Raw genomic sequence first — 15,206 nt, forward strand, 5'->3', positions numbered from 1 at the left:
GCATATTTAAAACTTATGTCAATGCTAACAAAAGCATATGAATCCAGTTGTCCTCAGGATCTGCCACACTGACCACACAAATGCAGAGGAATATAGTTTTACATAACTCTATACAAGAGGCTTATAAGTTCATCATTTATATTTATATCAAAATTGTATCATTATCTTCTCCACAATGATTATTATGCATCCATTGTGTGTTTAAGAAATTTTAAGAGTAGCAAAAATATTACAGATACTTTCTTGTAGTCCATCCTTTGTTTTCTATTAAAGTTAATGTTTTAAAATTCACATGCAGGTATAGTGCCTAATATTTTTCTTTATTGTTTCTACAGATTTTCAAAACTTTTGTGTGCATGTGTGTTGTATGTACGTGTGTGTGTGTGTGTGTGTGTGTGTGTGTGTGTGTGTGGACATGTGCACATATGCTTCCCTATCTATGTGGAAGCCAGAGGACAATCAGGACTATTTCCTTATCACTCTCCACCTGTGTGCTTTGAGACAGGGTCTTGTCACTGTACCCAGAGATTAGCAAGAAGCCCAGAGGCTCAGTGAGCCCCACTGATCCTCCTGGCTCTGTCTCTCCCCCTGCCCAACTCTAAACACTGAGATTATAGGCAGGTGTCCTGGGTGCTTGGCTTTTTGTTTTGGTTCTGGGAACCTGACCTCAGGTCCTCAGGTTTGTACTGTAGGTACTTCTTCTCCAACAGAGCCATCTTCCCAGCTCTGTTTCTAAGCTTTGAAACTTATTTAAGGAAACATTAACATTAAAAAAATTACTTAAAACACTTCCAATTTCTTTGTGATTTTTCAAAGTGTTTAGTTTTGTAATTCTTGAATATTATGTTAGGAATGGTATGAATTAAGTCTTTAACTTTTTTTTCATAGTAGTACATCCCACTGCCCTACCATGTCTATTAAAATTCCCAACATAATGCCTTTTTGGCTAGAAGGTCAAATTACTTTGGTTCCACACTCTTTTCCTTAGAAGGAGAAACACTGTTTCCATCTTTTGAAACTGGATGCTGCTGGTTAAGTCAAAGACCAACTTGATTATTTATGATGCTGCACATGACTTGGGTTTTTTCCCAGGTGTTCCACGTGTCTTTCCTGCAACTCAAAAGATGAGAGCATACCTGCATTGCTCCTGGTGTTTGTAATTCCAAATGAAACTGATCTAGGACCCAATGATCCTTTAACCCTTGGTTCCATTTATTTCATAGGAATAATATTTGTACGCATGAATGTCTAGATGTTTCTGCTAGTGTGTATAGGTTCCCAAGGAACCTCCCAAGGAGGTCAGAAGAGATATTTGAATGCTCTAGAGTTATAGGTGGTCTTGGGTCACCTGACTTGGATGCTAAGAACTCAACTCTGCTCCTCAGAGAGAGCAGTGAACCCCCTTAACCTCTGAGACAAATCTTGGGCCCATCTGTCATATTATTGATCATCTTTGTTCATTTTGTGCTGCTATAACAGAATGGCAGAGGATGAGTAAATCACAAGGACAAATTAGGTATGCTAATTATAATTCTAAAAGCTGGAGAGTCCAAGATCAAGGGCCCCAAACCTAGTTAGGGTCTTATTCTGTATTATCCATTACTGAGGGCAAGGGAGAGCAAGTGTATGAAAGAGAAACAACCTTCCTCCCAAGCTCACTTGTGATAAGCAGCCCACTTCTGTGTCAATGCCGTTAATACAGGCACGAGAGCAGAGACTCATGACCTCATTACTCCTTAAAGGTCCTGTTTCTCTGCGTTGTTGTATTGAGGGTTAAGTTTCCAATACATGCAATTTAGGGGCCATGTTCAAAGTATAACCCTGACTTTTATGAGGCAGTTTTGTCCATTTGTAAAAGGAGATATTTTTTCCTTTTAGATAGTTTATAATCTATTACTTAAGTAGAATATGCAGATTCTTCAAAGTGGCTACCTTTACTTTATTTCTTTGGTCAGAGCCTAGCTGTTGGCATAATCAGTTTCATAGGAGCTGGGAAATGGATCTTGACTTTTGGGTATTTGTGGGTACATGAATTTACCTAGATTGTATATATTTTGGTATATTTCTTCCTCCTAGTTCTTCATTCCATTCTCCCTTTTTTCTCTTTTTCCTCCTATTTAAAAGTAATTTTACATCTCTTATATAGAGATTACTTTATGTGAAGATTACTTTGAGCGAGATAATTATTATTGTTGATGGCTGTGGTTGATTTCTGCGCCTTGCTCTCCTGCTGAGCCAGATTTCTTAGTTAACTAAGATTTGCTTTTTTGAGTGTTTTGTATTTTCTAATTTGAATAATATCTCTTAAGTCCCTTTTTTGATTTTTAAATTTAAAATTACTATAACTTTCCTTTTTATAATTTCAATTCTTCCCCATATGATTCTTCTGGTTCATTGTGGCCATCCCAGTAAGCAGGTCTGTGTGCTTAGAGACTGATTTTCTAGTTTTGCTCCCTATAAAGTTTATCTGATCTACTGTATAATTGTCAGCTTCAGTTCAGTCTTGCTTCTAAATAGGTTCTTCTTTCTCTGGATGTATTAAGCTCCCAGTTCAACGAAAAGAGAAAAGTGACTTGGAAAAGTGAACAGAGTCTATGGAGAAGTAAAATCTCCCCAGTCTATACCCGAGGGATGCTCCAAGATCAATATTTTTCCACCAAGAATTTTATCAGAATTGTTAATAAAATAACACAGTTTCTTTCATAACTTTTTTCTTATGAACATGACAAGGAAAGACTGAAGATGAGCAGCTACAAGAACAGGCAACGTCTACCTATCTTAATGTTTGCCTTTCACATCAGAATTAGTATTCAAATGTCTCCAAAACAAACAGATAAGGATAGAAATGGAAAAGGATAAGAATAAAGCTGCACATGTCAGGGTAAAGACTTAAATTAACACTCTCAAATATGACACATCCAATGCATTTGTAACTGGACCTTTGCCTGCTTTGTGGATTCTTTCTTCCACTTTTCTCCACACCATGTCTTCCACACTTTCAATCCCCTAACACTAGGAGAGAAAAAATGATAGAGGGGGAAAGGGGCAGCACTGTTGTTAGACTACTGTCTGCTGGTTAGGAGCAATGAGTACATTGGGGAAAGTTGATCTTCTCTGTTAGGATATCTAGTTTTTTCTTCTTCTTTCTTCTTTGCACATAGCTACTTAACACACTGTGACCAGCAGCAATCAACAGCAACCAACCACCAACACTGCCTCTTGGAAGCCCTAGCATTTTATACACCCTCTGAAAAGTTTGCAGAATTCCAAACATCACATAATCGCAGAAACTATCTACAGCTGGAAAATCCATGCCTCTGTCGGAGCACGAGGCAAGTCATAGTCAGCTGCTGGGGACCAGCTGAAGCAGCCTCAAACCCCACACCTGGGATTAAAATGAAAACCTATTCTTACATTTCTGTGTTTTTCAAAGGAACCAAAATTGTCACTACGCATTTGGTCACATTTGACTGTTTAACTGACATTTGGAAAATAAGCCCTTTGGCCTGGGATATGAAGTTCATGTATTTGTTTTGAATTCCATGCCTCTATAAATACCAGATAAAACTGCATTGTAATTCTGATATGATAGGGAAATTCAGCAAAGAGTGGTCTGGACTTCATGTCTCATTTCACATAAGAATTTACTAGGTATTCACTCTACTATATTTTGAAATAAGAGGCTTGATCTTGCTAACCCATGGAGAACATCTAAATGGTGAATGGATTTCTTCCCTTGACTTAAAACACTACCTGCCATTCCAGCAATGGAAAAAAAATGATGTATATGTGGACCCCTGGGACAGAAAAATTGATAAGAGCTCCCAACTTCTTTCTCATAAACAACTGATATTTTAAAGCTATTAGCGCAGGAGTTGGGCATCCAGGGACAGTTCATTTATCATCCATTGGCTGGTGAGGATGCCAGGCCTTGCAGTCAGGCTCTGAAAAATGGGTCCTGTGTTCATCCACTATTGTAGAACAGCTGCTCTTTCCCAAAGTTTAACCAGATTTTCTCAGCATCACATGCCCCAGGAAGGCAGAACTCACATCAGACCTGTAAAAATCCTGCCATGTAAATGCATTATAAAACCCAAGTCATATATGAACAGATTATATTCTTCAGGCCAAGAGGGATTTTAATTTGGTCCAAAATTATGACTGAATATTGACTTGAATTCTTGTTCCTTGAAAAAAAAATGTAGAAAAGAATTCAGATCTGAGTGCTTTAAAGAAAAGATATTCTGGTGTGCAGAATGAAAAGTCAAACTTAAGTTTGTTACAAATAAAGCATTTCTCGTGATGAAAAAGGCTTAATGTGGAGCTCCTAAAACCATAGAGTTCTGCTTTTTTATTAGGTTGTTCCTTTTACCCCCAGGAGTCTTGACTTCCTTCAGACTCTACGTCTACGATATTCCACTAATAGCTCAGCTGTTTGGTATCACAATATGACTAGAATCTCTTAAATCTTTGAGAATCTTGCCTCATAAGCTCAAAGTCATGGTATGCTACTCTCTTGTTCAGTCTGCTACCTTGTATGGACTACCATCTATTACTAGGTACAGTCCTATCAATGTATGTCACTCATTGATCATGGCAGAGCCAGAAATCAGAAAGTACTATCAATTTTCCCAACCAGATACTGAAGGACACTAGAGAGAGACAAACAATAGTTATGCATAATGACCAAGGTTTTCTGCATTGATGAAGGATTATCTGGTCATGGAGGGTTGGAGAAGTTGCAGAACTGAACATTGCAGGTCATCATCACAGTTTTGTGTAGTGGAGAAAGGATCACTTCTATTTATCTTGTTGAATTTTGGAGTAGTTTTGAATTATCCCAAATATTATCGTGTATTCAGGTGATGGTTGCCAAGAACTCGAATTTTCCAGTCTCTTTGGAAAATAACTTCTTTTGTATGAGGATGATGATAAAAATAATCAACCAACAGACCAGTTGATCTCGCCCTGTCCCCATGGATACCACATACAGCTTTGGATAGTATTTGCTGCTAGATGCAGACCAGGCGCAGCAAAGGTTTCTTGTACCATATATTCTTTGGGGCTCTTGAAATCCTTATGGTGAAAATTTGCTGTGACTTAATATAGTGGATACTTACTAAGCATCCTGAGTAGTTTGACTCCAGGAAGATAACAAACCTACCACACCAGGACAGGTAGGTATTCTCACGGTGGATCAGTAATTTCTTTTGTTAAGTGTAACCACTCTGGTCCTCCCTTTGCCTTGTGTACAGATCGCTTGGTGTATGTATCTCACTCCCTTACTGAATGTCGTCTGATCTTTCTGGGCTTCCACTAGGGCACAACATGGGACGTCTAAGCAAGAAGACACATTTTCAAAGTGAGGACTCTCAAATGAATGTGAACCTTGTAACAAGGTGTAAGCAGAAGAGAGACCCAAGCTCCTAGCATGAGGTCCCATTTACACAGTCTAAGACGATGACAGTACCTGCAATTTCATAGTAGGCTCCACTGGTTTCAGCAACTCTGCACAAAGTAGAGAAGTATGGCCCATGATCAGACCATTTTGCACCATTTTGCAAGGTGCTCGGATAAGTGAAATCGGAAGTGCTACAATACCTTTACAATAACACAACCTTTGCTGTGTCCCTACGGTGTCCACACGATCTTTCTCCCTATGGCTACTTAATGCCCACTGCCTGTGAGTATATTGCAGTGGATTCTGGAGTGACTGTCAACCCAATTCTCCCTCTCCATTCATCTTCATTATATCTGCCACAGTTATTCCTCATTTTTTGTTATTCCTCATTTTAATCCATAAATATTTCTGCCAACATTTTAGTTTAATGTCCTTTGCTCTTCACTTCTTACTGTGCTCAACTGCTTATTTCTACTTAATTATATCCCTTGGAGTATCTATAGCTGATGATATATAGATAGTAAGCTATATTTGAAATTATATTTCACTTTTATTTTTAAACCACACTTTTGTTGAGCATGGGTACTGGGCTGTTGCTTATTCCCCAGAAGACCTTGGACACATTTTTCTCTCTTCTTTGGATGCTTTGACTTCTAATGAGGACACTATTCTCAGGTAAATTGTGAGTCCGAGTGACCTTTGTACGGAAAAACTGATCTTACCTTTCTGGTTTCTATTACTATGTGCACTTTGTCTTGGTTCGTCTCTCGTCTCACTATACTTTATCTATTAGTTATTCTCCCCATCCCTCTTTGTACTTCCTTAAAGGCCTTTTGCATCTTCTTATGATTCCTAATTAACGAATTCCTATTGGGTCAAATGCACACGGAGAAGCAGGGAAGGGGATGTCAAAACAAGTAAAAGTTAAAATATATAGAATATAGATTAGTTTCTACTCAGCAAGCTGTAAATACTGTGTGGTATTTCAATTTGCATCTTTAACTCTAGGCAATTATTATTCGCTTTCCCTTCAAACACTGCCTCACATCATTTGCTTTCATTTTGCCTGAAAATTTTCCTGATGTCTTCAGGATTTCTTCCTATGCCATCATTTACATCTCTTAACTAACCTGTCACATGTTTTAAGCCTGTGCTACATTCATTCTGGATCATTTGACAACTTCATCTTCCACTTGCCAGTTGGTTGATAATATGACATTTATGTTATGCGTTGAGTTTTTAATGTCAATATTTGCATTTGCCTTGGCCCAGCTCTGTATTTTGTATCGAGTGCTTCTTTCCTTGCAGTTCTTGCTCTTCTTTTGGCCTCTTCAGTTTTCATAAACCCATTTGATAACCTTCCTCAGACCGCATGCCTTCTGGGTGCTTGCTCCTTTGACCACCTCTTCTGTCCCTGATCCCTGGTTTTCCCCAGGTGAGGCAATGCCCTCTCATGGCTTTCTCCTTTCTGTGTGTTTAGCTCATTTTAAGAAAGAATTGTTCTATTTTTCCTGTGGAATTTCCACAAACCTGGCTATGAAAGTATCACTTTGGGATAGAATTGGATAGTTTTAATGGTGAGAGGGGAGTGTGGGTAAAAACATTGTTTTAAATGTCTTCAAGACCTTCTGTTGATATATAGAGTTGCATGTCAGATTTTACTGCCTGGTCCAAGGGTTTTGATCTTTTGAACTCTAGGTCAATGGCTAGCTTTCTCACTAGTTCTAAAGGAAGAGCTGATAAGACTGAACGAGAACTCAGGAAGCCCGAGTCTTATTTATTTATTTTTCCCACCAAGGCTTCATGGCAGAGCCTCTGAACCTCCATGAAAGCATACACCCCCACACAGTGGGCCTCTTCCATTCTTACTATGATTTTTTTTATTGTTTGTAGCATATAGAAGTTATTTTTCTATCATTCAGTCCCACATGCAAAAAAAAAAAAAAAAGTTTGCTTTCTGAGATACAACATTTCTTCAAAGCACCATGCCATGGTGATTACAGAAGCTACAGTTTTGGAAGGTCTGTTAGACTTTTCCTTCAGCTGATTTCCTCTCACAAATAGACAATAAACCATCAGCCTGAGGGTGGGACCATGATTGAGATCTGACCAATCACTGTGTCCTAATTTCCTTGGAATACTGTGTGATCTAGGGGAGATCTTCAAATGTAGGCAGTACCAAATGGAGACTCTGTGATTGATATGTAAAATATAGGAAGAAGGAAGTATTGTTTTGAGCTAAAAATTGCAAACATGTGGAAATAGCCTTTCCTGTGTCACAAAATAAGTCATCTATAGGTGTGAGCAAAGACAGGCTTGCACCCTAAGGATTGGGAGGATGAGTGAAAGGAATCAGCCAGGCTGAATCCTTGAGCCCAGCACGCCATGGTGGGCCCAACCCTGAAGCCCAGACCAACAGATTCCCTTGATTATACTAATTTTAATTGTGTTTCTGTCAAACATATCTGACTTATACACCAATGGATTAAATAAAGTTCAGTGGAATTGAGATCAAGAACCATCCGTATGGAATCACAGGATTTGTTTCTGTCTCATAGGTCATTTTGTCATTGAATGCCTGGACCGGAGTCCATGGCACAGCATGAGCAAGACAAGTTCTCCATCATGGGTCTGAGTTCCAGAGAAGTAGCAAGCAAATCATAGATCTAAATCTGAAAGTCAAGAGATGGAGCAGAGTCGCTGGATAAAGCCAAGGTCAGATACTACTGATCTGAAGAGGTGTTAAGAGCTAGGGGTAAAAGAAATCCAAAGTCATGGTCAGGAAACAGGAACCAGGGATTGGGAATGAGCAAAGTCCAAGACAGGAGCAGTGGATAAGTTGTGGTACCACACTGGGAATGTCTTACAGCCACTGTCAGCTGAGCATGGTGGCTTTGGTCCTATTCAAAGAGTCCAAGGAGCCTTCCCCATTACTGCCATGTGATACCACCTAGTGTTTAAGAAATGAAATAACCAGACAATTCAATTGCCTGGACAGGAGTCCATGGGAAAAATAAGCCCTGCATTTATTTTTCCTTTAATTACGTAACACAAGAGTTATCTATCTAGACAGCCATCAAAACAAATGTGATTCGGGCTGATTATCAGTTTCCCAGTCAAAATTAACTTTTGAATCACCTTCAGTAAGATGTGTCAAGACATAAGGAACTTATTTTTAAGTTAAGCAGATTCATGACAAGTATGTCTCTGGGTTGTGACAGCAGTTTCTGCTTACTCTCATCAGCAAGCATATCTTCTTATCACTCCTCTGTTTCCTCGTAGGAGCCAATGAGAGACTCGGGGCTAATGAGAGGAGCTAAGAGGGCTTTCCAAAAACAGTTGGAAGAAGCACTGTAAAGACTATTAAACATATATCCTCTGGAAAAGCTGTTAATGAGAGGATTAATAAATGCCTCCATCTGCACCTGAAAAGACCCTAATTGATTCAGTCAGTAATTATTGGAGAAACTGCCAAACAATTAGTTTGTGTTGTGGGAGACAGAGAAAGGTCTAACTTGCCTGTAAGGAATTTGCATTCTTCTTGGAAATGATTAGTATGAGAATGAATGGGGTTTCCTTTGGGACCTATTTTATATCTAAATAAATCCTGTGATAGTTATTATTTGCCCAGCTCACTGAGGACATAGATGGGTGACTAAATCCAGGCAATCAATAGATTGCATGCACAGGTACTGGGCACATTTCAGTGAACTGCTGGATAGTATCGCAAGGTTGCACTTAGTTCCATGGTTGAGTCTCACGGTATCCCATTAGTTTCCATGTTAATTCCCCTTAAGAAGCATGGGTCTTCAGGAGTGTGGTCCTTAGTAAATACCACTTGTGGGTAAGTGCCAAACGTTAGCTGGCAGCACACTTTCTGTGACATTTCCTAGCAAAACTTGTAAGCAGCATGGTACTCTCCTTTAGAGGGAGAAAATTGCTGCTCCATTTCTCTCCCCTTTAATGAACTGCACTGAACTTCCTTATCAGCATTTGCTTTACAAGGAATAAAGGCACTTAGCATGTATTTATTACCCTCCAAGAGCCTGCTCTTTAAAGAGGCCCTTAGTTTATTTCTAAGAAAACTTGGAGGCATTTATACACTGTGGAGTTATTAAAAAAAAAAAGGTTCCAGCACAATATTGCACTCCTCATTTTGAAACTTTAAGCTATATCTGCATTGAAATAGTATATATTTTATATATGATATATAAGTAATTTGCATATAAACAACACATAGTCCATCACTATATCTTCATAATCATAGGTAAAAATATGAGATTTGTATATAATTATTATAATATAGATAATTTGTTGTTGTTGTTTTGGTCAATTGACTCAAGGTAAGGTCATCAGAGAGGAGGAAACTACAACTGAGAATATGTCTCTACCAAATTGGCTAGTAGGCATGTCTATTGGTATATATATTTTTTTTAATTAATGATTGATACGGGAAGGGTAGGCAGTGTCCATCAGCACAGTTGATCCTATATAAAAGAGTAAACTGAGCAAGCCAATTAGCAGAACTCCTCCATGGTCTGTCTCTGCTTCAGTTCCTGACTCAAGGTTCCTAGCCTGCTTGAGTTCCTGCCCTGACTTCCCTCAATGGTGGACTGTGCTCAGGACATGTAAGCCAAATAGGCCCTTCCTTCCTAAATTGCTTGTGGTAGTGGTCTTTATAATAGCAACAGAAAGCTAAACAGGATAGAAACACTACATAAATACATATGTATCCAAATACATATTGGTTGGTAGTGTTTTGTTTGGATTTGATTTTTGAGACAAAGTCTCATTGTGTAACTAAAGCTGACCTTGAACTTACTCTGTAATTGGTGGGAATTCTATATCCAATCTAGATATTATTATGTATTTAATTTTCTTAGTATTTACTAAGTACTAACACTACTAATTACTACATATGACTAGTATAAATTAGATTGCTTTGTCTTATTTAAAATGTATTGTGCATATCTTTTTACGTCAATATATTTCTTTCTCTATCATTTTTAAGTGTGTAGAATGGTGACACAATGCACAGAACTTGCTAAACCACCTGGCAACCATTGTACAAAACTTCAGGGCCTCAAATATTTCTTAGGATAATTTCTAGAAGTGGAGTTCCTTATTAAATGACTCAAAGCCTAGTGACTTAGTAAATAATGCTAAATTATCTTTGGAAAAGTTGTATCACTTTTCAATTTTGTCAGTAACATAGGAGGGTTCCAATTTCTCAGATTCTAGCTCTCTGGGTATGATTTGGCATCTTGAGTTCTTAAGATTTCAAGATTTTCTAGTTTAAAAATGACACAGTAGATGTCAGTAGGAATGATAAGATAAATTAGAAAAGTATTTCTATCACATAAGACTTCCTAGATTATACAGCTACAGAGCTTTGTCACTATATTGCTTTATTTCTTGCTTGGCATAGTTTTGTAATGTATACCACATAACTACTCTTACAGTTTGTAGATAGGCAAACAAACAACACTATTCTGGTGTGTTACATTTTGTTTCTATCTAGTATTTAGTTTTCTTCATTCATGGAAATTTTGCTTGAACAATAATTCTGCTTTTCTTATCTCAGCTTTGTGATTCCAAGTGAGGCCACTTCTGGCCTTAACCTTCTTGCATATGGCTTACATGGGTAAGGCAGTGTCTCTTTTGCCTCAGTAAGCATACCTAAAGTAGTAAGTGTTCTAAAATCTAAAAACTATAGCAAAACTTAAAGCTGGGGATGATGGGGCAATGGACCTTGGATTCTTGATCTGTTCTGAAGACTGAGGCAGCACCTCATTGAAGGAGCTGGGTGAAGAGGGAGAGGCCTGCTCAGTTTTGGGGGCCCTTTACTCAGCTATTCCTGTGGCTGCTGCTTATATATATCTGTTCACAGTCTGTTTGCTTACAGCAGTTTGGGTTGGTTCTGTAAAAACTGATTGCACAGTTAATTAATGGGGATCCTGACACCAGATCTGACTTCTAATTGTGACTGCTTTTGCCTCTGCCATGCTGCCTCTGAAATTAATGTCTTTGTTCAGGATTCGAGCACGTATTCCTCCTCTAGATCTCTTTGCTCTGTCTTCTGCCTCCTTTCAAAGTCTATTTAACAACTTTAGAAAGGTAAATCAATCATGTAGAATTCATTCATTTTGAGCCAGTGTGCATACACATGGAAAGGATATTCCTATATACTAGAAATAATAGTGTGGGTCAGAGATAATCAGATTTCAGAACTTTTGTGTTAAATTGCAGTTACTTTTATTTCAGGACAAAGAATTGCTGGATCATTTTTAATCATAGAAATATGATACAGCACTTGTCATCTTGTGTTATGTAGGAGAGATGGGAAAATCAAATTCAATTACAAATTAATTGTCTGAAATTGAGAGGACATTTAATCTAAGAAAGTATTAATTATAATATTTTTGCTTTGTAGACTATCAAAGAAAAGCATCTTTAATCAAAAATGTAGCTAAGTACTAGAGCATACTATTGTCGTAATATTAACAACTGAAAATGCAAAGTATTAAAATGGAAAGGAATGGATAAAATGTAAGTAAGATTTGATGGTCAATGAAGGGGAGGTCACCGGAAGCCTATTTCCAAAAGGCCTTAGAGACCCTGCTGAGGGCCAAATTGCCAATGATTTGAGTTTATCAAGGCAGTCCACATTAAGCAATGGTTTTGTTTTTTCTGCAACTTTATTAATCCATGGTCAAATCCAATGAAAATATTAAAAAGAAGTTTCTAAAACCACACAGTTGATAACTTTTAAGAGCTCTTTGTTACTGTGTGTTGTTGTGTTTTATTATTTGCTGTTGCTGTTACTCTCCTACTTCACCTAAGCTATGAGGCTAAACTTTATCACAGTTATATTTGTATAGGAAGAAAGCATTACATCTGTAGGGTTCAGTATGACACTTTTGGACATTTATGAAACTCTTGAAATGTAACTTTGTAGATAAAGGGAAATACTATCTATGCATATCCAACATCACATGATGCTTGCAAAAGAATATCCCTGTAGCTATTCTTTTTAAAGAAAAATTTGATTGTAGGAGTGGAACCTAGCACCTTGCTACATCTAGTCAAATGCTCTATCACTTAGTCATAATCCCAGCGCTTATCACTGTTCTTAAGTCTGAAAACCAACCAAAAGTGGAATCAATAAAGGCAAAACAAAAGTTTTTCATTTGTTTTTTTTTACACACTTCAAAGTATATATACTCTGCTTTCAAAAAATTACTATCTAAAAATCAAACATGCGCACAAATCCAGGGCCAACTGGAAGGAACTGATGGGGTAGGGAATTGTGATTCCCTGGCTCTGATTGTTAGCTAGTGGACCTTAAAGGAAGTTACTGCGGTGAGAGTTAGAAGATACACCTCAACAGAACCAGATGCTTGGAGAACAATGTAAGAGGAAGAATTTTAATGTGAGACCTTGGACCTACCACTCAGAGACTCTCAATGTGCTGTGTGTGGTTCAGAATAGAGGGAAAAATAAAGTAGAGGAACAAATGAATTGTTAGTGAGAAACTCAGGGGAAAACCTCTATATGATCTTGAAATAGAGCTTCCCTAAGGGATGTAGAAAGGGTTGGAAGAGAGATAGAGATGAACATTAGAAGATGTGAAGAAAAACTAACATGGCGAGATCATTACGTAGAATCTACTCTAAGTTGATGATCACTATATGCAGGGTCTAAACTAAGCAATGGTTTAGCAAGCATGATTCTCTCCTATAAAGAGGACCTTAAGTCCAATTAGACACTGTTGATTATTGTGCTGCCTGGTTTTATGTGTCAAGTTGACAAAAGCTGAAATTATCACAGAGAAAGGAGCTTCAGTTGAGAAAATGCCTCCATGAGATCCCTTTTGTGGGTGTTGCCATCTCTGGGCTGGTAGTCTCAGGTTGTATAAGCAAGTAAGCTGAGCAAGCCAGGGGAAGCAAGCGAGTAAGTAGCATCCCTCCATGGCCTCTGCATCAGCTCCTCCTGTATACACACACACACACACACACACACACACACATACACGCAATACTCATCGTGAAATTCCTCAAAAACAATTTAAAAATAGATAAGTGAACAGGTAAAAACACATGGAAGACAGTGTAAGGGGAGAAGAGGCAAGACTTAGGAAACATTAGTGCACAGAGTGGCCACAGCTCGGTCATTGCACTCATACTGGCTGGCAGTCAAACAAATCCATAGCAGGGATGCGATAGATCCTGATAGGTGCACTTCAGGCAGTGAAATGGTCTTTCTCAGATACAGTTTTATTTTCATAGGAACTCCTTGGCTTTATGCCTCACAGTGTCACAACAGCAGAGCGGAGGACTGCCGGGGTTTCAGCTAGAACGTTAGTTGTTTCCTGCCCAGAAAGGAAGGCATTTTGTCAAGAAATGGAAATTAGATATGTTTTGTTGCCATGACCAAAATATCTGAAAGAAACAGCTTCAGGATGAAAAGATTAATGGTGTATGGTTTCAGAGGGTTTGGTCTGGGGCTGACTGACCCATGAGTTTAGGGAGCCACAGATAGACTTGAGGTGAAAAATAAACCAGGCTCATGGCTAACAGGGCAACACTCATTCCCAAGTCCTTATTTTTAGTGGGAGCCACTGTGAGTGGCTGTGTTGGGAAGAGGCCAGGCCTGCGTGGGTGGAGCAGCGTGGGTCTTTCAGCTCTCTCATGGTTTTGTTGGCAAGGCCTTTTACAGTTTGGTGGCTCAGGAAGTAAAAAGGAGGGACTCAGCAGATTTCTCAATTTTTTTTCCTCGAATATTCCTTTAATGTTAATATTTCTGGGACAGGGATTCTTCGTGTCCTAATTAATTGCTCTTGATGTTTTCCTTCAAAGCATCCTTTTGCATTTTGACTCATTTATGAGTCTGACCGTGGCTTTTTGTTCTTAGTCTTACATGCTGGTAGTTTCCTGCGACACAGAGAAATCCCTGTCTGCATGGCCAGGTAAATGCGGCTGAACTCAGTGGCGACTTTGGAGGGAGGGAGGCAGCTTTAAGAAATGTCAACTGGCAAAGGAAAGGGAACTGGAACACCAGCTGACTGGGCTGCCCAGCTGCTGCCTGCTTCTCTAGCCCCACTCTGGGGTCTGCCTTTAAAATCTTTTGTTATTCCACAATACATTTTCAGCTGCATTCGAAGTAATTAACACCGGGAATAGAATCCCATTGTCACATTTAATTATCAAATAGCTGCTTACCTTGGGAATATCTGACAGTTTTGCCCAAAATGTTGGTCTTAATCTAAAACCACAGAGAGACCTCTGACACAGTGAAAAGCTGCCGGAGTGGCATTTATTAAATATAAATGGCTGTGTGTCTAAAGAGGAGGTGGAGAAAGCGTGCTGGGTCTCATCTTGGGAAGAAACCTCTCAGCACAAAGGGAAATCGCATCTGTACTCAGCTGAGGGAGCTTCGGGGTCACGTGCTATAGAAGGGCGGTACCCTGTGCTTGCCTTAAAATGCTGAATCTGTGTTGTGAAGGTAAAGAGTCCTGACCTTGAGTTCCAGGTCCCCACGGGCCAAAAGCTAAATTCCAGAGCTTCTGTCAGTCTGTTCTCTGGAAAGCAACTGGTGGGAAGAAAATACTAAGTGGCATTGATTTGAAAAGAGGCAGCTCATTTCTGAGCATCTTAGGAACCATCAGTACTTCAGCTAAATATATACACTGAGGGGAAAAAAAAGTCTGTTACCCTCTGGGTAGTATCTTGTAATAAGCTGGGAGTACGAAGGCCATTAACAGTATTAGATATTAGGTGCCTAATGAATTGTGCCCATTATTGGA

The 15,206-nt window shown here is 38.9% G+C and overlaps 1 protein-coding gene across 1 annotated transcript in view; it reads right to left on the reverse strand.

Moving 5' to 3' along the window:
• Positions 1-15,206, reverse strand: part of Slc9a9 (solute carrier family 9 member A9) — a 576,880-nt gene that overhangs the window by 371,854 nt on the left and 189,820 nt on the right. The window lies entirely within an intron of this gene.

The sequence above is a fragment of the Apodemus sylvaticus genome, chromosome 7 (genome assembly GCF_947179515.1).
Source record: "Apodemus sylvaticus chromosome 7, mApoSyl1.1, whole genome shotgun sequence".
Taxonomy (NCBI): Eukaryota; Metazoa; Chordata; class Mammalia; order Rodentia; family Muridae; genus Apodemus; species Apodemus sylvaticus.